At 37.4% G+C, this 27925-nt stretch overlaps 1 protein-coding gene across 1 annotated transcript in view; it reads left to right on the forward strand.

The window, feature by feature from the left end:
* The window catches only part of lgr5 (leucine-rich repeat containing G protein-coupled receptor 5), a 107275-nt gene that overhangs the window by 15996 nt on the left and 63354 nt on the right, over positions 1 to 27925 (forward strand). The gene's annotated exons all lie outside the window — the stretch shown is intronic.

The raw sequence follows: 27925 nt of genomic DNA on the forward strand, positions 1-27925 counted from the left end.
ACGAAAAAATCGCGACTTTGCGCAACTTTCGTAAAGACGCCGAAAAACTCGCGTTTTTACGCAAAAATCGTAAAGACGCCGAAAAACTCGCGTTTTTACGCAAAAATCGTAAAGACGCCGAAAAAAACGCAAAATTACCAATCATTACGAAAAAAACGCAATCGGACGTATTCGGCCCGTTCGTGGGTTAGTAAATGTGCCCCTAAGTGTAAGACTGATGTGTGGTGACTGATTATTTTGAGCTACAGTTTGTAGACCATAATTCTAGGCAAATATGATTTTAACTGCTGTGGTTCAACCCCTAATGTCATTGGCCTATGCCCCATTGCTACTTTGTGAGTTTATAACTATAAGAGGGTTAATGAACTGATTCCATTCTTCTCTATGGAAGCAAACCAATTGGTTATAGCTTTCTAAAACACAACAAAAATCAATTTGATTTATTCTTTCATTCCAGTGTACTACAGAGCATAAACAGTCAGTTTAGTTATCTTGGAGTTAAATATAATTAAATGAGGCATTTTAATATTTATGGATTTCCCCACTACAATACGGTTTGCTTGATAGTTTTTGCCATTCTTAGAATTAGTGTAACCACACCCTGATGTCTGTGTAAACCTGTTTATATAGATTAGTGATCTGCATCAAATTTGCTTGGCTGTTAAATAGTGGAAAAATGCTACAATTGAAAACATATTGCCGTAGGCTGCCATCATATTTCCTCAAATAAGAGGAAAGACACAAACCAGACATTTTGCTTAGTTCCCAAGTTGGTGTTAACATCAAATTACAAAAACATGAGAAAACAAGCATTGCATGTGTGGTCCTCTTTATCTTCCATTGTGGGTCAGCTCCATGCTTAGCAGTGAATCCACAGGTGACATAGACAAGGACAGAAGAGGTAACAGAAACCAGCTTTATTTTCCAGCGTGTTTGAAAAGCTAGTTACTTATATATAACACTAACATAGTAATGAGAATGATGTATTTATGCTAATAAATAAAAGCTGCCTGTTGTCTTAACTTATGAATAGTTTTTTTAACAAGTAGTTGTAAACAAATTTTTAAACATATTACCAATATTACTAAGATGGACTTTATAAAATGATTTCATTATTCTTTATAGAGGGTGCAGAAAATACCCATAATGCCTAACATTTTTTCTGGTGTTTGCCATCTCTTACATTACATGTTGTGAAAGCTGCACTTTGTAATCTAGGTATGGGACCTGTTATCTAGAATGCTTGGGATTTGGGGTTTTCCAGGGATCTTTCTGTAATTTAATGATTAAAAAATCATTAAAACATTAAATTAATTAGCATTAAATCAATCCCTACTCGATTGTTTTGGCTCCAATAAGGGTTAATTATATCTTAGTTGAGATCAAGTACAGGTACTGTTTTATTTTTTCAGAGTAAAAGAAAATCATATTTACAAATTTGAATTATTTGCTTCAAATTGACTCTATGGGAGATGGCCTTTCTGTAATTCGGAGCTTTTTAGATAATGGGCTTGCAGATAATGGACCCCATACCATATGGAATGCTACACACAGGGTGGCAATGGCGGAGAGAGTAGAGACATTCCAGAAACCAAATTATTATCTCTTAGGCACTTTTACCCAGTGCTTTAAAAGCTTACAATCTAAGATCCCTATCACATTTACACATGGAACAATTTTATCAGACAAAAGTGGAGTTAAAGAGAGTAACTGGAGGACACGCTAACAGACATGAGAAAACAGTTTCAAACAGTGCCCAGACTGAAATTTAGGACCTCAGCCACTGTGCTGCCCATGTTCCCATAGAATGGTGCCTTAAAGGAGAAGGAAAGGTATAATAATTGGGGGTGTCAAAATGTTAGGCACCCCCAGTGATTGAAATTACTTACCTGATACCCTGGGTCAGTGCTCCTGTTAGCAGAAACTGGCACGGGCCTGGGGTACGTGTGAGCGAGTGACTCTCTTCCTTCTTCTGTCTTCGTGCCGCTTGGGGATGTGTGGCAGAGTGAAAAGATGAACTTTAACAAAAAAGCCGGCTTTTTCACTGAACTACACATGCACGGGCCCTGGGATCGTCAGGACGAAGAGGATCACTTGCGTGCAGGTACCCCCCGAGCTGGTGCAAATTTCTGCTGACAAGGGAACCAGCGCAGGGTATAAGGTAATTGATTACAATCACTTGGGGGGGGGCTAGCATTTTGGCAGGGACATAAGAGGACAAGAGAAATGGCAAAGAAAAGACAAAACAGCTTGCAAGCAGTGTTAGAAATGCCTAAGTAATAGGTATTGGGAAACCTCTGAACCTTTTATTAAACTGTTTGTTAAACTGTCCTTCCATTATGTTTCATATGAGCACTAGTAAATATCTCGCTGGTTTTATTGCCTGGCTTTTACAGTTGAGTTCAGCCAAGGATTGCAAGTTTCAACTAGATATAGAAATATTTTGTATTATCCTATAACAATTACCAATTACTTTGTAACATTCTAAATTAAACATGCATGTGTTTTCCTTAAAGGGGACAAATTGTGTGAAAAACAGCATTGTGCCAATGAATTGTACTCATCTAAATATAGAAGGAATGTGCTTTAAAAAGTGGTGTTTCGGACTTGCTGCCTCCTTTCCCAGGTGCAGAGTGGAGCGTTAATGCAGGGGGGGCGGCGGCACTCAGCAGTGCACTCTAGGATAGGAACCAATCAGCAGCTAGGCTGACCTGATAGGGAAGAGAAGCCTGTCTTTGCTTGTGTGACTGCTGGGCTGTGATTCGCTGTACCTCTCATACTGTGCTTCTAGCTGGGACTGTTAGGACACGCCCCCCCCTCATTTAAAACACAGACAGGGACCCGAGACAATCAATAAGGAGCTGCAATAAGGGCTCTGGCACACGGGGAAGATTAGTCGCCCGCGATTAACTCCCTGTTCGCGGGCGACTAATCTCCCCGAGTTGCCTAGCCCTGGCATCCCACCGGTGAACATGTAAGTCGCCGGCGGGATGGCAGACGCGGCGGCGCGATTTCGCGCAAATCGCCGAAAAAGACTCGCAAGTCTTTTTCGGCGATTTCAGGAAATCGCCCCGCCGCGTCTGCTATCCCGCCGGCGACTTACATGTTCGCCGGTGGGATGGCAGGGGTAGGCAACTCGGGGAGATTAGTCGCCCGCGAACAGGGAGTTTTATCGCGGGCGACTAATCTCCCCCGTGTGCCAGAGCCCTAAAGGGGACATTTTTACAGATACTATCACTTTTTAGACCAAAGTAAAAACAACAAAATATATTTTATATATATAATTTTCTACAATATTAAAGTTTTTTCATTCATCCTATATGTCTCCTTTAATTATCTTAATATTTTATAAACCCTATTGGTTCTCCCAGAACTGACAGATTACCTTTGTTCTCAGACACAAAAGCTGCTCCCTCCTGTGTGATATTGTAAGGATCTAGTAAAAATATGACTGAATAATTCATTTAACTATGGAAAGGAAGTCTTAACCAGTTTAACTATCAACAAGTATAAAGGGAAAACATTTAAAATGCAAATGTAAGGTCTGCAAAGACATGAAAACTATTACATAAACAATTAAGAATGTTACCAAATACTTTTTCTCTAAGGGGCAACATGTTCCTTAGTTTTCTTTCAAGGTTATAATTGTATTCAAAGATGATTGATTTGTGTTTTTAATACAGTGGGGAAAGTTTTAGCCGATAATTATTGTACCTCATATATTATGATTAAAGAACATATTGTTTCTTTACGTAATTAGACCTATCACACCCACATTTTACAACTATTATTCATGTAAATAAACTATGTAATTCAAACCTCCCAACATATAAAATGTAAAAATGTGGACATTTTACACTATGTCTGGATTTCCCATGACCATACCTAGTCTCTCCCAGACACATCTCTCGTCTGCTCAAAGAGCTTTCTTCCTGGGGTCCATAATTTGGCCCATTTTGCCATAATCTATAACATTGGGGTTGTAGTAAACGAGCAATTGCCACCATTGCACTAGAATTGTGCAGCTAGCAACTTTCAAATCCGTAGTAAAAATGTTGTGAGTAATACGAACCCAAGTATTCTTCAAGCCCTGTCCAGCCCTGCTTGCCTAGTACCTAAACACCTTTCTGACAGAGAAGCATCAGAGTAGTTAGGTTCCTGGAAGTTCCTGCACTTCCAGCAGGGACAATGGGTGAGCAGTGAATGGGTAAACTACTATGGCTTGTAGTGTTATACATGGCATACTTTGTGCCAAAATCCACCCCTTGTTTGCACAGGTGCATAGTAAAGTTAAATACCTATGCTGGCATATATACATAGTGCATTTATCTACACCTTACTATGAAAAGGGCCAAAGCTTGCCATTCCCCCCCCCCCCAAATGATGTCATGCCACATCACAAACTAGACTGCCTGGCTATTTCTATGGCATTATAACCCAAAAAGAAGTCTACAGAATGAAGGAAGGGGGCTTTTGACCAGTGTAGACAGATTCTTCTGGTAAAAAAGTAAAATGCCCTTTAAACCTGGATGTATAAGTAAAAATATGGGAATTGTGTGCTGTATGCACTTGACTTTTAACACTACTGTTCGCAAATTTTGTGCCATACAGTAGTAACGAAGTACCAGTATATTGTTCATGCTAAAGTTCTAGAAAATTGTTTCAAAAGGCCTATTTATATGAACAAATTTGATTAGTTGAAAATAATACCCCCATTTTCATTTCCTTACACTTTAAGAACAGTCCTAAAAGCCATCTTGCAGACTAGAACAAGTTTGGAAACTGCTGCATGACTGCTTCTCATAATTTTTCCAATATTAGCTGTGGTTAAATAGATTTTGTTTTCATTAAGAAAAAGACATATTAATTAAAATGTTGTACAGTTGAGGAATTGCTAAACCTTTGCCCAGACTATTAATATCAGATGTCTATGTGGGAGATACTTTTTGCAATTCCTCTTCAATAAATGGTTACTGCACTGAATCAGAAGGCTAGAACAACCAAACATTACATACAAATCTGTGTAAAATCCAACCAATGATTTCACCCTCTGCTGTGCAAAGCATCCGTTCCTGGCCTATTTGTCATTCTGAAATAAGTTTGGACCCTACACAGTTTACAGTGATGTGCTGTACTATGACTATCCCGTCTAAGGAAATTAGGAGCAGATAGCTATCTAATCCAGCACAGGCCCTGACATGAATACAGCTGACAATGAGCATACTATAAACACAGACTGTAATGGAAAAGATTCTTTGCAGCTTTATATTTGTGGGCAGGGGTAAATCCACTACAGTATAATCTATAAAAATATTTCAACACCCTTAATAGAACAGAATGTAGTAACTGGCTGTGGATGGTGGGAGCTTTAGTTAAAGATAATTACACATTTGAAGTGGAATTAAAATACTGATATTCACACACAGTCAGAGCAATGAAAACTCACACCTCATGTGGAAACATTCTCATTCTCATGCAAGTCCAAGTAATGTTTGCAGACACGAATATTGATTTTCCAGGAAGTGCTGCTTAGTATCTGTATTATCTGTATCTTTCATGGGACACTAAACCTACCCTTTTTTCTCATTTTGATTTCTTACATAAAAAAACTAGAAAATCTGTAGATGATAATCTATATTTTTTAGCAGATTCAGACCCTTCTTAGTTTTCTTCTTGTCTCTAACTACATTAAGGGTCGTATTTATTAACATTGGAGACAAACCTCACCGGTAATTAGTTATGAGCGAATCTGTCCGTTTCATAAAAAAATAGTATAAAATACGCGAACCGTGCTACTTTTTTGACATGCACAACTTTTTCTGACATGACTGAAAATTTTTTTACTTGACCCTGACTTTGACACGAGCACAATGTATTTGATGTGACCACAACTTTTTGGACGTGACCGAAATGTATTTGACACAACCGCAACTTTTTTAGATGTTACATGTTAGCAGAGAATGTGGCTATCTAAAAGTGGGCAATCCGTAAACAGAACTGGGGCACGGTTAGGGGGCCATTGAGTTTCAGATATTGTTACATTCATTGATTTTCTAGTAAGTTTCTGTAAAATAATGGCTCAAGAGCTCTGGGGTCCAGACAGTCTTGTTCTGTGCATGAATTGTGTGACTGAATGCTGCCCAAATGAAGGTTTTAATGCATAAGAAGACTCTTTCCGTCTAGCTTCATAGATTTAAAATGTTAGTTTATACGAAACCAGGACAATTCTTTATTTATGAATTTTGCACCTAGGGGAGCATGTACTGCAGCAATAGGGTTTCATTCAGTTTGATCTATGCTGAGTTTGTTTTCTCTGGAGAAGAGTTGCTTGAAAAATGATACGGTAACGCTCTGCAAATATGTTAGAGGTCAATACAGACAGCTCTCTGGAGACTTATTCAGTCACAGAATTGCATTATGAAAAGAGCTCATGTCTTTAGATCAGAAGCAACTTGTTCTAAGCCAGTGGCATAAAGTGGACTTCTTTGTGAAAAAGCGAACAAATTCTCTGTAGTTTGTGTTGCCCTGTCGGAATACCTCATAGATATATATCTATATATACACATATTGATAGATATATATATTTTTTTGTAATGGTTTAAACAAAATGTTAAGAGCTAAGAAAGTTTTATTTTTCTATTTTGAAGGAATTTCTTTTCTTTCCTCTGAATAAAAAGTGCAAATTTGGAAAAACTCATGGATGTTTAATTTTTTTTTTTTTTATATAATCTGAGTTTACTCAGTCTTGACATTCTGCACTGTTCCACTGGAAGAAGGGGACATTGTCGGACTGAGATGGCAGGGGCCCTCCAGAAAACCCTGGACCATGGGCCCACTCTCAGAACTTTAATTCCTCCTGGCCTCCCTCAAACTCTTTATTATCCTAATCTCTTTTCTCTACATACTATACTCTAGTCTTCCATCTATCAAGCTTCTTTGTTCCCATACAGAAATAGGGATGACCATGAAATAGGCTAAATAGATAGAAGCAAGGGGGCCCACTGACACCTGGGCCCACCGATAGTTTTCCTGGTATCCTGGTGGGCCAGTCCGACACTGGAAGGGGATGCCAAGCCTATCTCTACTACCTTCATGCAGAGTTCAGCAGCATTAGTCAGGGCAGCATACATTCTTTGCACAACCCTTCCATTGTTCATTTGTATAACTTAAATCATATTGTCAGTTAGCACAATGTTGACCATGAAGGAAGACATGGGCCTTATGCTGCTCTGACTTTGCCTAATTGAGGGGGACATGGGTTAACCTGATCAAGGTAAGTTGTTAAATAAATCCCTATTGTCAGAATACTTACTTTGGCATAATCAGTTGTCCGAAAGATGTTCCTAAATCATCCACATTCCACTTGACTTTGATGTTCTCCACTTTGAACATGTGATCTTTCTACATTTATGCATTTTATTATAGCCACTATGGAATTTTTTTTGTCATGTGGAAAGATTGGCTGGCTTAGTTTGCAGTTTATTCCCCAATAAGAAGGCAAAAGAGGAATGGCCCTAACATAATTTTAGGCGTTATGAACAGAGCTATAAAAAGAACTATTCTTAGAAGGGATTAGCCTCTGGGTTTTTTCAAAGGTATCATAAAATTATGCTAACAAATGTTTCTGAAGTAATATTTGAGTGCATTGTGTCCTTTTTAGATGGAGACCTGAGGGTTCCCTTGCAATGCTAAATGCTGCACCCTTTGTGTGTCAGTTAATACCCCTTTTTAAATCAGTCATCTGGAATTACTTTTACCATTTGTTTATTAGACAGCTTGTAGGCAGCTTGGCCTTGTCAGTAGAAGTTCCATTGATTTCCATGTTGTAGTGGCTTTCTGAAATGGTCACTCAGGGTCCAGAGCAGTACTGTCTGGGCATATAGAATATTTTATGGTTTCAGAGCTCGGTGCAGATATAGGGCTTGTTATCTAGAATGCTTTGGACCTGGGGAATTCTAGAAAAGGGATCTTTAGACTATTAAAAATATTAATTAAACCCAATATCATTGTTTTGCCTTCAATAAAGATTAATGATATCTTAGTTGGGATCAGGTAGAAGGTACTGTTTTATTATTACAGAGAAAAAGTAAGTCATTTTCAAAATTTTAATTAATTGATTAAAAATGGACTCTATGGAAGATGGCTGTCCCAAAATTCAGAGCTTCCTGGATAACTGGTTTTTAGATAACAGATCCCATACCTATAATTTAGTGTTTCTGAGTGCTCTCATTTTTGCATAATCTTTGAAAAATATTCTGAGCTTTATTAGGGCTGTGGCACATGAGTCATTGACTCGCAAGTAGACCTTGGTGGATGATTGTGATTTAAATACTCACTGTGGAACATTTAGGGTAATTCACTGTGCATGGATCAACTTCATCATCTTGAGGCAAACCACATTGTTTTCTAGCAACAAAGTACTTTTTAGCATTAGTTCTTAGTGAAGGGGAAGTAATGTGGGGGGGGGTGAATTTGCAAAGCTGGGGGAGGAGTCTTTAAAGCATTTCCATGAAAATGTGCCATATATTACTATAGACTGCAGTGTAAAAAAAAATATTATATTAAAGTTACATACTCACCAGGCTGAACTTTTTGTTTAAAAGATGGCTGTGGTTTTATTTTGTTTCCATTTTTCTTGCCAGGTTGATTTTTCCCCTGCTCTCCTAATATTTACATTTTTGACAGTTATTCCAAATGACTTAATTTGTTTTCTTCATTTCGCGTACACTGCAGGTAGCCTCAGATGTCCGATCAGTTTGTTAACATTAAATCAACAAGCAGAGCTTCTGGGCGTCTTACTGTGGCTGGGATAATTGATTTTGGCAGGACTCGTACAGCTAGCAACACAGCCTCTCAATAGGAAACTAAGCAAGCTTCATTTATTCCCACTGGTGCTATCTTCATTACTATATTTTCTTTTTAAGTTTCAAGGTAATGACTTCATGCTGCTACCTTTTAGGGTACGATACTATGCCCATGGATCAAATATTATTTATATATGAATAAACATATCCAAATGAAAGCATCAATTCAACAGTTATTCTGGCATTACATATGAAGTGAGCCTGTGACAAACCATTGTAGTTTATATAGTTATTAATAAATAACTGTTCTACAGCTATAAATGGAGTTTATTATGTAATTTACAGTTTAAATTTTAATCAGTTCCATTATTTTTAGATCCTTTGATTTGACTACATCTAACACATTCTCCTGTATAGATTTTTATGGATATAATAGCTTTTTAAAGGCAAAGGCTGCACATTTCTTTCTTAGATACAAGCAGATAGATACAACCTAAACAAAACTCTTCCACAAGAGTTCTAAAATATTTTTTGACTATTGCCTAACCAACTGTTGCCACTACCCCTCCTTTGTGATATTACTGGCCAGATTCAAGCAAGAGGAAAGGTAATAACCATACAGGTTTGTGAGGAAACCCAACATTCTAGAACACAGTCCTTTGTGAAGGGCATTCCAGCTGCTCAGATATGCTCAAAACCGCTTCTATTTTCCATAAACTCCCTCTTCTCAGGCCTGCATATACTTTATACTACTAATTATACTGTGTATATTTATAGGTTGTTCTGTATATAATCTCCAACAAATGTAAACTCACTGTTTAGCAAGCAAAAAATAAAAAATACATTTACATACTCCCTTGAATAGAATTATGTAATTCAGTAGTTTAAGTTTGCTCAATTTTAAACTGTAATAAATTTGCAATCTACTAACAAAAGTCAGTCTGATATAACTGTACTAACCTTTGTTCAACAACTTGTTAAGACAGGGTTGCATTTCATCTTGTAGACCCATCTGAAGTTTTGAGATTGTGGAATCAATGCTTACCAGAAGTGGTTAAAGATTTTAAAAGACTACAAAAGCACTGAACTTGCTACAAAAGACCCCCGATCAATATTGTGTTAAACATGTTACCACTGCTACAAACGCATTTTTTATTAGATTTAGCGTGTTTTATCCTTTAGACCCGCAGAAGCCAGTGTGTATTTTGTGAAGAAAACCTTGGCAGGATCATAGACTTTGATTCCCAATTAACACCTTCAGTGTAAGAAAAAGACAAACAGAAATACCATAAAATGTTGCCGCAGCATTGTTCTTCCGCTTGGTTGGTTTGTTAAAAGTCAGCAGCTGAAATAAAAAGCAGTGCTCAATAGATGTTTTGTATTGAGCCTGGGGATGTGAAAAAAAGGCAACAATTTAATTTTCAAATAGGCAGCTGGCAAGGGTACATTAAATGGAACTAAATGTAAGTTTGCCATTAATTTCTTGTAATTGATTATAAATAAAGGTTGTGCTAATCTAGACCACATCCTTTCGGCAGAGGTACAAATGCATTGGGCTTGAGTGAGAGGGGCATATAATTTTTGTGGGCTTTTTACAACATAAAACGCTGATGTTGCAGGAAACATTTTCACTTATAAAAATATAATGGTTCCATATGTGTTTCACAATGAAACAAATCATTATTTGCGGAGTAATGTACAGGAAAAACTTTCTGTTTGTTAGACACATGCCTGCACACTTAACACCACCTTCTATTGAATTAAAATTGTCATTTACCTTTTGTTTTTATTTGTTGCTAAACTCGGATATGTCTATGATGTCATCTGCGTGGGACTGCAGCAAATCCATTACCCTATTTGTTCAGTTTCAGTGAGGAATAAAGAGGATATTTAATGATGCAGAGATAAATCTTACAATTAAAAAATACAATATGAGCAATATGTAAATTTAGATGTTTTATTAAATACTGGCTAAAGGGTTAGCAGTTCTTTCTTTATACAATGATTGAACTAAAGAACTTTAGTGTCTGTAAGCACCATTGTCTCTAAGGCAGAGTTTGTTGGAAGCAGAGTCTGGCCTGGCCGTGGGAAATACCTACATATCTGACACAAGCCCCGTTTTTGAGAGAAAAGGCGGCAGAACAGAGAAAGTATGGAGATTTTACTGTTGCATTCTAATCAGCCATGATCTGCGTAATTTGCTTTGATCAGGAAGATAAACTCATTTTGCTGTATGCTGGATCAAAGTAATTAGCAATCCAGTGCTTTCATGTTGCTTGAAAAGAGTGCAGAAAGGGAGAGTAGGAATAGCAGTGGTGGGACCAAAGTACATGTTTTTCGGCTCATCTAAGACCATTGTTGTTAGGAAAAAGCACTATGTGCGATACAAAGTAGTCCCAAACTGCAGCCCCTTCCATGTCCTGGCACACAATTTAAATGAATTGTGGCCTGGTTATAAAAATAGGTTAAGTTTAACAAAATATCCTTTCAAAACTCCTAAGCGGTATGATTATTTATGGGCTGTTTTCTAAATAAATAAACAACTCATTTGGACAAAACAAATTCAAGGCTCAGTAACTGAGTTCACTTGACACAGCAATTACATTGCAAATAATTGCACTGTATATGTAAATCCATGTCATATGGGTTCATCCTACATAAGGGATCTAGAATTTCAGAATATAAATAATGTATATAAACTGCCAATAAGTTCACATAGAAGACATAGGCTATTTCATGAGTTTTAAAAAAAGCTTTTTTTTTTCTTTGTTGATCTTTGTTTTTATTGTTGAATTCTCCAAGTCTCCATAGCCAGCAGCTACCTCAAGGTGGTGGCAGCTCCAAGTTCCCACAGCAGCCTACAATAATAGTCAATATTTGGACCTAAAAATGTTAACACCAAACACTGGAATGATTATAGTCATAAATGACCCCTAAAATAATAAATTGTAGTCTTCCAGCAGTGGCAAATGCTGACAATTTTCCTGAGCAACATGCACTCTTCTTAGCACTTCACATTTCTCTTTCCACTCAGTACTGAGCAGTGTTTAATTTCTGTAAGCATGGCCAAATTTTTTCTTCCTGAGTCCATTCTTTTTCTCATAGCAACATCCAGCTTCACTAAAAACATGCAACCTTTTTGAGCAAATTCCATTTCATTTGCAATATTCATTTTCCAGTTTCCTAACTAACATTTCAATTTCCTGATCAACTTTCAGCTTCCTGAGAAACACTGATCAGTATTCCATGTTGTGAACAGTATTCAATTTCTTGGTCAGTTTTCTACTTGCTTTATTCCATTCTGCTTCCCTGAGCACAAGTCCATTTCCTGAACAAAAATCTGTTCCCCTGACCAGTGTTTCATTTCCTGGCACCAAAGTTAAATTCTCATGCAACATTTATTTTTCCTGAACATCATTCAGCCTAATGAGCACTACATCATTAACATAGCATTTAGAAAGATTTAGTTTTGTGACCATAAGCAACAACCTATCTCAAGAAGGCACTACCAAGGGTAGCGGTTCTAAAACCACTGGGCTAGCCTCCTTATGGGGCCCTAAACATTGGCTGGGTGCGGCTAGCCTAAAAGGCTACTTAGGGTAAGAACTGTGGAGAATACCTGTTTGTGTCCTTGATGGTTATGAAGCTCAACATTAGGGACAGTTAGATTAGATTTTACCTAGATTTTTATAGGACTTTTAAAAATTGTTTTTTAAATGTTCCCTTTGCATGCTGAACTGTGTTTGTAAATCCCTCTTAATTTCAAATAATTTGTAAGAGGCAGATTTTTCTGTACAGTACAGTACTCTACAAAAATCTCAAGTGCAATAGATATGTCTTTTTATGCTTTTTGCATTAGGGTCTCAAAGGAAAAGAGCATATGTTAGAGTTCTAAACATGCCTTTTGCAAAAAGTGAAGTGATACTATAATATATTTTTAAAAATTCATATAATAATACAGTAGACCACTTTCCAGTAAAAAAAAATGGTGAGCTTTTTGAAGGAATATTAAGCAAAAATAACTTTTTTTTAATAATCAGTGATATAATGTGCAGATTAAATCAACAGAAACGGCTGTCTGAGGGGGGTACAACTGGTCAAGGGACAAATGTACTATAAAGGTGAGGTCATGGTAGATGTGGTGGCAAAATCACTGTGGCAGATTTTTCATGGCAGACAGGTGTTTTTCAGATGTGCTGTCCAAGTTCTTGTGCTGAGGCACAAACAGACTAGGGTGAGGACTAGAAATGCAGTTTTTTTCAGAACTAGCAAAAACTGCTGGGACCCTGGTATAGGCATTTATAGTGCAAAAAACTCTTAAAAATGGTCTCCTCATGGATGGGTTGTGACCGAAAAGCCATTCCTCCAATGTAGAAATGAAGCCACAATTGAAGTATTTGGCTCTAAAAGAAAGCAGCTGTACATCAAATACAGGCATATGTATGAATAGCTAATTGGCGCAATTTTTGTACCACTTAGTGCTGTAGAACTTGTGAAAAAGGATAGGATTGAATACAAAAATAGGAGTAAGCCACATTAATGTTTATAAACCTCTTAAAATAATGTGAACACAAAGTGAGGCAAAGTAAATTTTTGTGAGTAGGTCAAAACAGAAAAATGTAGTAACCTAGTAGCGTTATTGTGATAAATGAATCCTAAATCTTGTGCTAACAAGGCTGAGCGAAGCAACAGTTTCACACATTTTGCAGGGTGAGCCATAAGAAGGATTTTAAACATTATGCATGATATAAAGTGATCAACTGCATATATTAGCATTCCTGCTATTGAAAATAACCGATCTGGAACTCCTGTAGATGCTCTTAAACCTGTTTAGTGTGAAAGAGCCCATAATGTGTTATTCAGAAACTCACTAAAGGAATAAATGTAGAACTGAAAATGGACACAGACCTTCACCAGCAGCAGCAGACATTGAGATGTTTATCATCAGTTAAATCCCCATGGACCAAACACTGTTAAGTCTTTCACTGACACAAGTGCCAAATAAATTAAGGCCTAGGGAACATGTCCATGACAGAATTTTTTTGTGGCATTTGTGGCAATTATTTTCTATCTGTATGTTATCCTTTCTTGGCACTAGTTTCAGGGCTTTACTGGGGTTCAAAAAGATTAGATGCAGAGCCACTGTTAGTGAGAATATGGCAGGGTTTGGATACATTAAGTGCCCCCACCCAAAGCTAAATAGTAACTGCCACTAGATCCATGGAGACTCATGTGTGCAGTCATAAGGGCTCATTTGGTATGACCAGGCCTCCCCATCAGATGGCAGTGCTCGCAAGTTACTAGGGGTGATGAAAAGCCGCTCCTGATAACTTTATGAGCTGAATTTCCATTTTTTTAAACCTGACATTTGGCTCTTCTAGTGCAGGAAGTGCAATTGTGCTCTCTGCACTAGTGATACGGCCCCCCTAACCCCCCTCTGGCGCAATTCAGGTGAGCATGGGGGGCAGCATTGGGAAAGCCGCCTCAGGCGGCGTTAGGTCTTAACAGGGTAAGAAGTGCAAAAGCATGTCAAACTTCTTTGAGTGACATTTCGGTTACAAACCAAGCAGAGGCAGTTAAAAAACGTAACTAAATATGTTTGTGCACAGAAACCCCATAACAGCAAAAATGGGTATTACATTTTAATTAAAAGTAAAAAATTAAATTTTATTGCATATCCGTTAATATCTACACTGCCCCTATTAGTCTAACATGTTTCACGCTTACCAAGCGCTTAACCATAGCAAACAGGTTGACATTACATAAGTGTCAGTTTATAATGGGCCCAAAACCCCGCAAAGTAAAAACCAATCATATTGGAATACATAATTTATTACATCATAAACAATTCAATTTCAAATGCCCAGCACAGTGATATAATCAATACATATTTCTGGGTCAGTATCCCACTATTTGAAGTACAGTTATGAAACCTATTATACAGAATGCTTGGGATGTGGGGTTTTCCAGATATGGGATCTTTCTGTAATTTGCATCTCCATACAAGCCTACTAAGGCACCATTTAAACATTAAATAAACCATACAAGCCTGCTAAGGTACCATTTAAACATTAAATAAACCTAAAAGGATTGTTTTGCCTCCAGTATAGACTAATTATATATTCAGTTGGGATCAAGTGTAAGGTACTGTCTTATTATTACAGATAAAAAGTTGTAAAAGTTGTGAATTTTTTGTTTATAATTGAGTCTATGGGAGGTTCTCTTCCTGTAATTTGGTGCTTTCTGGATAACCATCCAATACCTGTATAGTTTATTACACATATTCATATAAAGAGATTCATTTATTTCCCATAAACAAGAGCAATGTTGTGGCGCAGCAAGGACATGTATGCTGCTGTATATCATCATTATAGGTCAGAGCCATCTGTGTAATGTTTTGGAAAATGAGGGACCTGAAAGAAAATGTGAGCAAAAATGTAAAGCCGCAGGTACAGGTAACAGTATTCTAGAAAAACTAGGAGATACCAAATTAGTTCTCTTATAAACATCTCATCTTAGTCATTAAAATGATGAAAGGCCAGGGGTGACCAAAACATCAACTAAACATATTAACAGCTTTTCACTTTATTGAATCCCACGAGACAAGTGCTTTATAGCATATGTGTGTGTCAGCTATCTGCATCAGCATAAAATACATACAAAAACTCCCAGATTCTTATGCAAAGAAATGTAAAATAAGTTCTAAAAAGATCTCGTGTTCTTATTGGCACGTTATTCACATACGAGGAGACATACATACAGGTATGTCCTTTAAAACTGCTGATGTGATCACTAGAAAATTCCTATACTGACTGGATGTTTTGGATAAAAATGAAATAAGAAAATCTGAGAGATGGGGGGAATTTAGGTTTTACCAATTCACCAATGAATGCATCTCCTAGGCCTTTGTTTCAGAATGTCTTGTTTGTAGCTCTGCCTTTAAGCTGAAAAAAACCTGTGAATGGCTATGAAATGGCTATGTACACAAGGTGAATGCTAAAGCTTTGCCTCAGAAGAGGCCTTTAATCCAAGCATTATCCTGTTTTCACTGGCCTTAAATACAGATGTAAGGAATAAGCTGGGGCTTGGGATGGAGCAATTTGCAATGAAAAAACTTAAGGATTCTCTTATTGTGAGCAAATTCCATTTTAGTTTTCAGTGCTATTAATATGCAATTGAAAAGGATTGTGAGGGACCCCCGCCCACTAAAGAAAAAAGGCAACTTTAAAGGATCTCTTTGGTAGCTTCTTTTCACTGGCTCCCCTCAGTGCATGGGATTCTGAAACACGTGGCTAGGGATTATGGAGATAGATTACTAGCCCTAGCAAGGTGGTACTGAGAGCTCACACCTAACAATGAATGTGAAAAAACAAAAAATGAGCTAATATAATGTGTTCTAATGTAAATTCTAAAAATATACACCATTACATCTGTCTGATTGCAGCTTACATTGCAAACTCTAAGGGGGCCATTAACTAATGCCTATATATTTTTTTCCTGATTTGGATTTTTAGCACTAAAAGTCACGTTGTCAACTTTTTTGAGATTTACTATGCGACCAAATGGCTAAAAATCCAAATTTGACAATTTGCCGAGATTGTGTAGAAGTCTATGGCAGATGTCCCTTCCCTTCCCTGAAAGATCAGAACTGTAGAGGTGCTGATGCTGTTTTTTTGTGCTATGAAAATGTTAAGATCTTTGTGACTTTTCTTGTGCAGACTTTTTCAGTTTACACTTTTTAGTAAATAAAAAAAGATATTTGTGGACTTACTCGAATTTTAAAAATTAAAAAACATGAGAAACGAGTGGCCCCTTAGGGTAATTTTCAAAGGTTCGAATTTAAAGGGGTCCTTTACCCCCCCAATTTTTTTTGTTTTACAAAAAATATAATAATAAACAACTAAACAATGTACATAAAATGTTTTAATGGTCTGAAGTTGTAAATATAATTGTTATGAAGAGTAGTATCTGTCTGAATATTTACATTGGCTGCACTACTTGTTCACCTAAACCATTAGTATCAGAACTGAGTAGTGATAATAGACCTGGAGAAGAACTCATTCATCATTTTAGGGCTCTGGCACACGGGGAGATTAGTCGCCCGCGAACAGGGAGATTTGTCGCGGGCGACTAATCTCCCCATGTGCCAGAGCCCTTAGGAGTCAGAACCAGATAACAGAAAGGAATAAACAACTGCTTTCAATGACAATTACATTTACAATTCATTTGAAAACTACTGAAATATGTTTAATGATAAAAGTATACAAAGTGTATAGGGAAGTTGCTTAGCATTACATTTTTCTTTCATCGTACAAAAACCTTTTAGTGCGCTGTAGTTAATGTTAAGTGGGGCAAAAGACGTGCACACATGAAAAAATAATATTACCTAGACTGTTGGAAAGAAGAAAATAATTATGTGTTAATGTCTACATTTGGCAAAATGAGTTGTATGGAGAATACAGCTTTTTCGTGCTGAAAAGTAAAATCCATAGGACCTCAGTTTATATTGAAATTAGAATGACTTACTGACAAACAAGGCATACCAGCGCATTCATTTGTTATATTGCTTGCCAGGTAAAGCAATCAAAAATGTCTTTTTAGTTTCACTGCACTAGACAGCAAGTGATGACTGATCAAAGTCAGGGAGGTGGTTAATAAAAGGTACATGATAGGAGGCCTGTTTTTTTGTGAATGAGAAAATACATTGTATTGTGTAAACTCTTGAGCTTTTTCTTTTCGTTTCAAGACTGAATTGCCTCTGGGGTTTGCCAGCGCTGATGATCTGGCTGTGTTCTCGTCAAGCTAAAGATGAATGATATGAGGAAATGAAGATAATGTGTGCGCTTGATCCAAGCTGAACAGTTTTTGATCTATTACAGTGTTTGTAGTACACAAGAATTTCCTAAACTAGTGAACTTTACAGTAGAAATATAAAGAACTTTTCTAAGTAGACTTGCCATTCAATGACCTATGCAGAAGAACTAATGAAGCTAAAGTGCTCATTTACTAAAATACTGTAATAAAAACAGCACAATTTGCCTTGTTTTTTTTACCCACAATGCAACATTATTTCAAAGAATTGCAGCATATTTACATATACTTCAGTCAGTGGTGTACATTGGTCTACCTGTTTTGTCATGTGATTCTAGCCTAGGCCACCTGTCTGAACCCATTATGCTATCTATAGCATAACTCCATTGCCTAATGATTTGTTTGAACTAGAAAAGTGACTAGAATAAGAAAACAAACAAACATTAAATATCACTGCCTTTTATTTTCCCTCACTTTAAAGCAATAAATAGACATTTGTTTAGAAACCCCCTCACCATTATTTGCTATACTGACAGCTGGAACCTCATGACTAGGTATAATTATGTTCCCTTATGCAATGTAGTATGGTACCTTGACTACTTATTATACAAAGATATAAGAATAAAAAACTATTTTGTTACAGTCTTCTTCCTGGTTCATTTCCCCCAGTTTAAACCACACAAAATGTAAACATTGAGCTTTATGGCTGGGTTTCCACAGCTAGCAAATGAAACATTAAACATAGCTATCCATAGTTCTGTCATATTATATATCCATAGTTCTGTCTTAGTAGTCCAAGCAGGCCCAGACTGGCTATCTGTGAAGGGCTGCTGTAAGATGCCATAGAAAGTCACTATTTAGTGGGCTGTTAGGGGGCTGTTTGGGCCTCTGTGTACTTGAAATGCCAGAGCCTATTGTGAATTCCAGTCAAGACCTGAGTCTAGGGCAGGAATTTAATAAAAGATGCTACATTTTCTATAGGTGTAATTACCTTAAGAAACCAGTTAACTGAAAAGCTATGTATCTCTTCCTTTATCATCGCGGTCTTTTCTTTCTGGCCTTAATTGTTTGCCTGCTCCCTCTGCTGGAATCTTGGCTCAACTAAAAATTAAAATTAAAAAAAATCTTCCTAAATATTAACTAGTTAGGTGATATTTACTTCGCAAATAGATCTTGCTTCTGCTTAGACTACCAGCTCTTTGATGCAAACAGTCTTTCAAGTTCAAAGGAAGTTATTTTTTCTCCTTCTTTTTAATGGTTTTTACAAAAGGTAAACCGTGCAGTTCTTTGCAAAGTCAGACAGTTTTATGGGGTTGCTTTGGATCAGCTATAGCTATCAGAGTCTGAAAAACAATTTATATTTGCCAAGTAGATGGAATTCTGAAGAACAACAGACATTCCAAGGAACGTTCAGAACCTTTGAATATAGCAGGTATTTAGTAGCAAACAGAGCCGACCTTAGGGTTAGTAGTGCCTTGTGCAGAATGGTGAAGTGAGCGTTCCTTAGCAAAAGTCAATAAAGTAATTGCTCTTTTATTTACAACCTGCTTGTAAGACAAGCTAAGACTGGCTATAATATCTTACATTTCTATGCATACTTAGAGATTGATAGTACTATAATCTGTGTGTGCAAAGTGTTTATGTACAAGAACAATATCCCATTCTTTCCTTATGCAACACAAGTCAAAAACCTCAGAAGCCTGTCATGATAGCAAACAGTTCAAGGTAATATTTGTTATTGATATATTCTAAGCTTTGATAGGGTTGACCAGCTTTATTCACCAATATTTACTACCAAGTTAAATGTAAAAATGTAATAAAAAGCATAACCACAGGAACCAGCAGAAGAAATGTTTGACAAGCTGCAATCCCCATCACCCGTCCCATGGCTCAGTGATGCTTTTGCACGTATATCCTTATATATATGCATGATTCTGTCATCATTAGGAACGTCAAAGTAAACCTTTTGGTGGAAATACCACCAAAAGGGTGATTTCATGAGCTACTTCATTTATTTTCCCCCAGAAGTGACAGATTGCATATCAAGGCACTACAGCAAATGCAATTTCTACCACATTAATTGTATGTGATGACATATTACACGCTGGGCACAATTTCTACCTGAAAAGTTTATAATTATATTTTCATTCCTTGCTAAACCAGGGCCAAAACCAGGGGTAGGCTGAACAGGCCACAGTAAAATGGGGGGGGGGGGAGGTGATTGCCAGGGGATCAATAACCAGTGGCCATGTGGACAAGAGAAGTGAGAGACATGCGTTAACTTTATAGAAGGTGGTGTAACTACTATACAGCAGAGTATATGTATTTATGCTCTTTCTTCCTTCCCTTCCTCTTCAAACAACAAACTGTTTTGCTACATAATATTGAACAAAGGAAAAAAATTGGCTTTGTGATAGCCACATGAAGTAAAACACAAATGGATAAGAAAACGTAATGAAAGTTGTCAGCAAAATAAAAATGTGTAAACTTAAGGGGAAAAAACTGCATTTTGCAATTTAATGTTGTTCATTATATATGAAATGGTTTGCAAGTTTTAATTGTGCAAAATACTTATAAATACAAGATGCAATAACTACATTTTCCTAGCATGTATATAACTTGGGCACATCTCCCCTACCTAAACCCCACCATGTGTATTGCATATATCCCCTCTGTTTGCCAGCACCATCATATTTCCACCTAAGGTGGCCAGTATGGGGCTAATTCGATCATTTGGCCCTAGGGCTGAATGATTGAATTATAGTAACAGGCATAAGAGTCTGTTAGACTAAGTACCGTTTCAATGAGCCAACGCAGTCGCCAATCCGATGGGAAAATCAAACCTGCTTGATCGACAACTGGTTGATTTTTGGCCAGATATCAATCAGGTAGGCCCATTGGGGGCAGATAAGCTGCCAAATTGGTCTAAAGGACTCAAATCGGTATAAATCTGCCCATGGATGGACACCTGTACACAGGCAAAACCTATTTTGATAAAAAGTCCTGCTTGGATTAAGCACTGTAGTGGTTAATTTGAGAGGAGGTTAAGAGAAAAAACATGTTTCTCCATCAGAGTGCACAGCTAGAGCAGAGTTTCTATGGTTTGGTAACCTGAGTTCAGAAGAACTGAGCTTGCTCAGTTAGTGTAAGGAGGCCTGGGCGTCCGGCGCGTGTTCCTACCTCTATGCACGCTGGTCCCTGGGCTCCTCCACATAGGTGCGCTTTACGGCGCGTCCTTCTTCAGTGCATCCCTGCGCACACTGTTCCTGAGCCCAGGCATGCGCAATTACGCGCTGTGCCGTGTTGTCAGCGATCACGCTGACGTCCCGTTTGGCACCAAATTTGAATTTAAAAGGGCTTTCTGTTTTGTTTTGGATTGCCCAAGCTGGTTCTGTGTTTCCTGATCCTAGCTTAAGCCTTTTATTCTTTGCCTTGCTGGTTTTGACTTCTGCCTGTACTTTGACCCTTGAATCTCTGCTGCCTGCCACTGACTTTTGCCTGACTTGACTACGCCTCTTCCTGATCCCTTCTTGTACTGCGTTAATACTTTGGGCGTGTGTAGGATCCCTGTTTGCTCCGCTGCAGAAAACCCCGGGGCCCCAAAAGGGCGTTGGTGAACACTGGAGTTGGCAGGGCTCTCCTGCTACACCTAAAAGGTATTCCTGGCAATTTACAGGCTCCTCTACCCTACAGTCCGTAACAGTTAGCCAAAAGCCAAAGATGCAGTCCCCAATCCGATGGGAACGAACGATTGTGGATTAAACAATGGTGGGAATATACAGTCCATAACAGTTAGCCAAAAGCCAAAGATGCAGTCCCCAATGCGATGGGAAAATCAAACCTGCCTGATTGAAATCTGCCCATGGATGGACACCTGTACACAGGCAAAACCTATTTTGATAAAAAGTCCTGCTTGCATTGAGCACTGTAGTGGTTAAGCTGAGAGGAGGTTAAGAGAAAAAACATGTTTCTCCATCAGAGTGCATAGCTAGAGCAGAGTTTCTATGGTTTGGTAACCTGAGTTGAGAAGAACTGAGCATGTTCAGTTAGCCAAGAGCCAAAGCTGCAGCCATACTATTAACCTTTAAACAACAGGAGTAGCAGGTATTTAAAGATTTTTAAAGAGGCTGCTCATTGATCAATTTTTTTGTGGAGGTTTATATGTCCTTTAAGACCTGTAAAAACTGTGATTTTTTTTTCAGAAAATAACTTTGCCACTAAAATTTAGTTATATACACTGCAAACATTTTTTTAAAAAATTATCCAGAGGCAAATGTGTCTCTAAATACTTGGTTAACTCATATCACATACACTCTAAAATGAGAGTGAACCCTGTTCTAATTATTATAAGGGCTGGAACTAGGGCTAGGCAGAATAGACACCTGCCTAGGGTGGCACCAAGTGGTATGCTATTGGGGGACACTAAGTATGTACCTCCTCAGCTACCCGCCTACCCCTAGCTTCGGCTAGCTGAATGAGTAGTAATGCGCTGCGCTCCTCACTTGTCACAATCACACATCTTATCATCATTCCTGCTTCTGATCACCCCTGATGCTCGGTGGGGGGCAACCCAGGGCAGGGGATTGCCTTAGGTGCACAGCGCGTTTTGCCCGGCCCTTATTATTATGTTTTCTCATTAATGTTTACTTTCCCACTTCAGAGCTTTATGTATAATTTATTCAGAGCTGTGAGTATTGATATTCCCTAGAGCACCGTACATAACATGACTACCTGAGAATACCTGTGCAGCCATTTCTGTCCTGCAATTTTCAGTCTGACATCAAACCTAACTTCTATATACAGCGAGAATAGACATACCGCCTGCAGCATTTACAAACCTTTGATGGGAAAGTGTCTGTCCCACAAACCTTGGCATGTCTCTACTTTAAAGTACTTAATCTCCTTACAGCTGTGATTAAGGTATATAATTTATGAAAATAATATAAAATTTCAGGGCCTATTTCAGAAAAAAGCATTTGAAGATTTTGGAGTTCTAAAGAGGCCCCTAGTATTTATCAAATGATAATTTTAAAAACCTTTAATCAGAAATGATTTCATTGCATTGCCCTGGAACTTTCACAGATATCAAAAAATAAAGAAATGGGGATGAGAGTCATTACTTATTTTTAATGGTTAAATTCTGTTTTAGTGCAAGATGGGAGAGGTGGATTATTATAAAGCATTACCTACTCTGTGTTTAAAGTTTTATTATGGTGATAACATTATTACCTAACAGAGCAGGGCTATCTTGCTATCTTTTCCTCATCTTCCTCAGTTGTGTAACAAAAATATAGAAGACGTTAACCGGTAATGTAATTGTATTGGTCAGGATTGTTTTCCCATTGCTAGCTTCTGTTATGTAATCACATGTAGAAGTGCCCTGACCTGATTTCAAAGTTTGCAATGTTACCTAACTTGGTTTGTCAGTTAAGGTATCACCCAGCTGTATTCTTTTCTCATCCATTCCCGCTAACACAGTACAACCCCCTGCTTCTGTTAGAAGCATACATTAGGCACGCTATCATTCTTTTTATCAGCATATTCCATTTCACTGCCATGAAACTAAAAGCTACTGTGAATACTTTATTAAAGTGTTTCTTTTATTTTCATTGTTTTTTTACATCTTACTGTAATGTATGTGATTCAATACAAGGCCCTATATTCCTATGAGAAAAATGTAAAGGAATTGTTTCTCATGTAGCTATATGACACATGAGATAAAGGCGTGGGATCTCACTGCATGGGTTTGTAAAGTGTAATTTTGCCATTTGGGAAAAAAGGAGAGATCTCACAGTTGAAAACTAATATTGTTTTTTGTAAAAGAAATATTGTGGACCAAATGTCCACTCTTTTGAATATGGCTCTGTTTTGGGTGCAGATTAGATTTCACTAATGAAGGAAGAGTGAAACTGATATTTTTTAGCTGTCCACCTCTAGGTAATTAGATTGCCCTGATAGATTGTTTGCATTCACTTTGGCATTGTCCGTGCTGCCGCCTAAAGCTCCTAAAGTTTCAAAGGACTACACAAAAATTGCCAATAGCACATCCTTTTCCATAAGTGGAATTGAATAGCAATATCTCTTCCATATAGCAGTACTGTAATTTATGTGCTTTTCAATTACAGTTCTTGTTTTATGTCCTGCAACAGATTAGATTCTCTGTTTATTTTTAACAATTCAATATCTGAAACACCTTGGGGCTGATTTACTTACCCACGAACGGGTCGAAATGAGTCCGATTGCGTTTTTTTCGTAATGATCGGTATTTTGCGACTTTTTCGTATGTTTTGCGATTTTTTCGGATTCTTTACGAATTTTTCGTTACCAATACGATTTTTGCGTAAAAACGCGAGTTTTTCGTAGCCATTACGAAAGTTGCGTAAAATCTGGCGATTTTTCATAGCGTTAAAACTTGTGCAAAAAGTTGCGCTTTTTTCGTAGCGTTAAAACTTACGCGAAACTTTGCACCTTTTAAGTTTTAACGCTACGAAAAATGCGCAACTTTTCGCGTAAGTTTTAACGCTACGAAAAAAGCGCAACTTTTTACGCAACTTTTGTAATGGATACGAAAAACTCGCGTTTTTACGCAAAAAACGTATTGGTAACGAAAAATTCGTAAAGAATCCGAAAAAATCGCAAAACATACGAAAAAGTCGCAAAATGTTCGTTTTCAAGTCGGAACTTTTCCAATTCGGGTCGGATTCGTGGGTTAGTAAATCAGCCCCCTTGTGTACTAAACGTTACACATTATTATATATTATATATATATATATATATAGGGAAGTCCAGGTTTGGAAGCACTCCTTCTTAGTGACGATACCCGGGTGCCAGAGCAGTAAGTGAAATGCAGGAACAAAAATGACAGCACTCACGGGTCTTTCAAAGTTGAGTCAACTTTGACTCAACTTTGAAAGACCCGTGAGTGCTGTCATTTTTGTTCCTATATATATATATATATATATATATATATACTTGATAATTGTGCAGCATTATGTATCCTGTTGTATATAATGGTAGAGCAATGGTAGGTAATAGTTCTTTGAGATGTTGATGGGTAGAAGGAAGGTGATAATATGAAAAGGATCTAAAGAGACATAAGGGCTGTGGCACACGGGGAGATTAATCGCCCGTGACAAATCTCCCTTATCGCAGGCAACTAATCTCCCCAATATAACATCCCACCGGCGAGAATGTAAATCGACGGTGGGATGGCATACGCAGTGCCAACGATTTGCCACAATCGCCGAAGTTGCCTCAAGAGGCAATGGGAACTGAGTGCTAGAAAGTAGTGATGAGTGAATTTTTTTGCCAGGCATGGTTTCGCAGTGAAATTCCTCATTTCAGTATCTACAAATTTTTTCACAAAATGGGCACAAATTTTTGCCACATGAAAAAAAGTTGTGGTCAAGTAAAAAAAGTTGCGGTTGCATCAAAAAAAGTCATGGTCGCGTAAAGAAAAGTCGCATTTCACGTATTTTTTTTTAAAGTTCTGCTAATTTTTCGGTGATGCAAAACAGGACAGATTTGCTCATCACTGCTAGAGAAAAGGGACATAACTCAGAGTGTAGGAGTTTCAAGATGAGAAAACTTGTTTGAAGAGTGTATTAAGGTAGGTATAACATGGAAAAATATAGAAGAACGATTGTGGATTAAACAATGGTGGGAATATGTATAGGCTAAACAATTGCTCTGTGAAAAGTGTATTCCCACAAGGTAATTTAACATAGGGACAGCTATGGTCACTGGCTGGGATAACCCAGGTTAGTCCTACTGGCTGAATACTAACTGAATTGGCATCACATTTACTGATCTGTATCCTTGTTTTTTCACTGATGAACTTAAAAGGTGGCCTCATGAACTAGGAAATAGAGTCTGTATGGCTGAAGGCTTGCTGGGATGTACATGCTCAGAGTTCCACCCAGGATGGAATGTGCATTACGTACCCAGCACCCCGGAGTGCAATACTGCACATGCTCTAAACCAGAGGCTTGTAGTGGCTGCATCCAGAAGTTATATTAGGGGGCACGTGGGGCACAGGGTGGCATGCCATTAAGGCCAACAATACATTTTACAAGCTCAGCTCCTATAATTATTTATTTAGGAATGATAAAAGTAGTTTAGTTACAAATTAACTTTTTTGTTGCAGACTTTGCTACATTTTTTTACAGCCACATCTCCAGTAAATGTAACCAATTCATGGCACAAACAGTTTTTTAGCAACCATCCTTGCTAAAAGGAATAGTGCGTTTCTCTAGTTACTGATTCAAAATAATTTGATTACACCTGTATGTCACAGTTTATAAAAAGGCTTTTGTAAGCTTCATAACAAGGCATTGAGGAGAAATCCCTTGTTAGAGCAACATATAATGTGTGAGCCATAAGGTTATTTCTTTTGTTACAAGGCAGACAGAGTGGGAACCCTTCCAAAAAACACGGAAACAACTAAAATGTTGTTTCAGGGAACCAGGTCTGAACCAGAAATTGATTGAGTTCTGCGGAGAGAATAAATGGTTTTCCTTGCCAGCAACTACTGTTCGGCCCCATCAGGAAGTGTGTTCCAGAGCAGGATCTCATTACACTCTTATTTTATGGTTCATTTCATTTATTTAATACAATCTAAAAACCTGCAAAAAGAGCAGAGTGAAAGTTTGAACATAGTTTAGTGTTCTTTTGGATTTATAGAAATGTTGTAAAAGAGAATTTCACCTATATGGATAAATTATAAAAACTGCATATTTAACACAAAATCCCAAGTTTTGTTGAATATATTAACATATTTATTGTACAAAAATGCATTGCTTGCTTCTATATCTGTAAATAAAGAGTAGTATTTTGCAGTCAGCACTATGTGGTTCTCACATGATTCCCCAGAAAAAGGATGCATTACAGGGTTCTGAAATGATACAATAGAAAATATCCGGATCAGACTTCTGGACTGTCACCATTCTAGCCTTTATGGGTGAAAATAAAATTGCTGCCAGTTCTTTCTCCTTAGAGAGTAAGATTTTAAATGGGCTGTAACCTGAGTAGAACTGCACTGTGTCTATTCCATCTGTTTCTTTCTGCATCAGACTTGTTTGCTTTCCTCTTGTCCCATTTCTTCTAAACTTTTAAAATTGTGTAAGTCTCATGTTTAGCTTTTCTTTCTTTCCAAACAAATTTCATTATTTCGGTCCACCTCTCGTCCTATAGCGATAAATTCATTGTGTGTCTCCCACAAGGTAGCACTCAGGTTCTGATTTTGCTTGTGCATTGTTTTCTCTTGTACTGTCTTGGGATAAAGTGAAATAAAGTCTTTAAGTTGCTATAAGTGAATTGCTACCCCAGTGATAAGCTCAACCTGGCACAACTCAACAGTAATATGCAAGCCCAGTCAGGGCAGTATGGGATATAATGAGGGTTAAATAGCTACCCTTACCAATCATTATGGTTCCTTTAGGGAGTTATTGCATCTTTGTTTTTTGTTTTGGTCTGTTTAATGTTTATGATTATAGCATCATTTATATACTTAAAATGTTTTAGAACTAAAAATAAAATTATTCAAATTTCCTAATATTACATGTGTTCTTTTTCTGTTAAATGCATTATTTGATTATTTTAAGCACCTTTTAGCAGTCTTGCTCACTGTTCTATATAGTGAGAGAGATATTGTAGAATTTTCTCCTGCATGCCCATATTACAACCTGCTGCACTAGTATCCAGGCCGATGTGTCTAACTATGAATGTGCTCTTTTACTCCTATATCTTAGCTACATGAATTTTTTTTTGTATGTGACTCTTGGACTGAACCATTCTGCAAATGCAGAGTTTTACAAAGAGAGGAGGGAAAAACATAGGATAGATGACACTTCAAAGTCTTGCTTTGATGACGGTTTAAAGTTTCATATAATTCTTAACCAACTGCTAACACAGCATAGCACATGCCCTTTAACATATTCCCTTTTTACTGAACTGTCTTATTTTTTTTTATTGTTATTTTTTATTCTCAAGTGAATCATTGAAGCACCAGTGTAAAATTATATTCTTCAGTTCTCTTAATGGTTATTGCTGTGATTTCCAAAAGCTGTTTTACAGCTCTGTATCTGATTTCCTACCTAACACTGCTTCCTCCGTGTTCTGTATATTTTTAATATCTGGGAACTAAATCAGACAGAGAAAAAACTACTCCATGTATAATATTTTGCTTCCTAAACTGATTTTACAAATGAAAAACTATCTTAATGCGCAACACTAATTATTCCCTTTTTCTCTAGATATGGTAGTTATTATTATAGTACTATTCTTAATTTTAGTGTTTTCTTTTGCTCTAC

The sequence above is a fragment of the Xenopus tropicalis genome, chromosome 3, assembly GCF_000004195.4.
Source record: "Xenopus tropicalis strain Nigerian chromosome 3, UCB_Xtro_10.0, whole genome shotgun sequence".
NCBI classification, from domain to species: Eukaryota; Metazoa; Chordata; class Amphibia; order Anura; family Pipidae; genus Xenopus; species Xenopus tropicalis.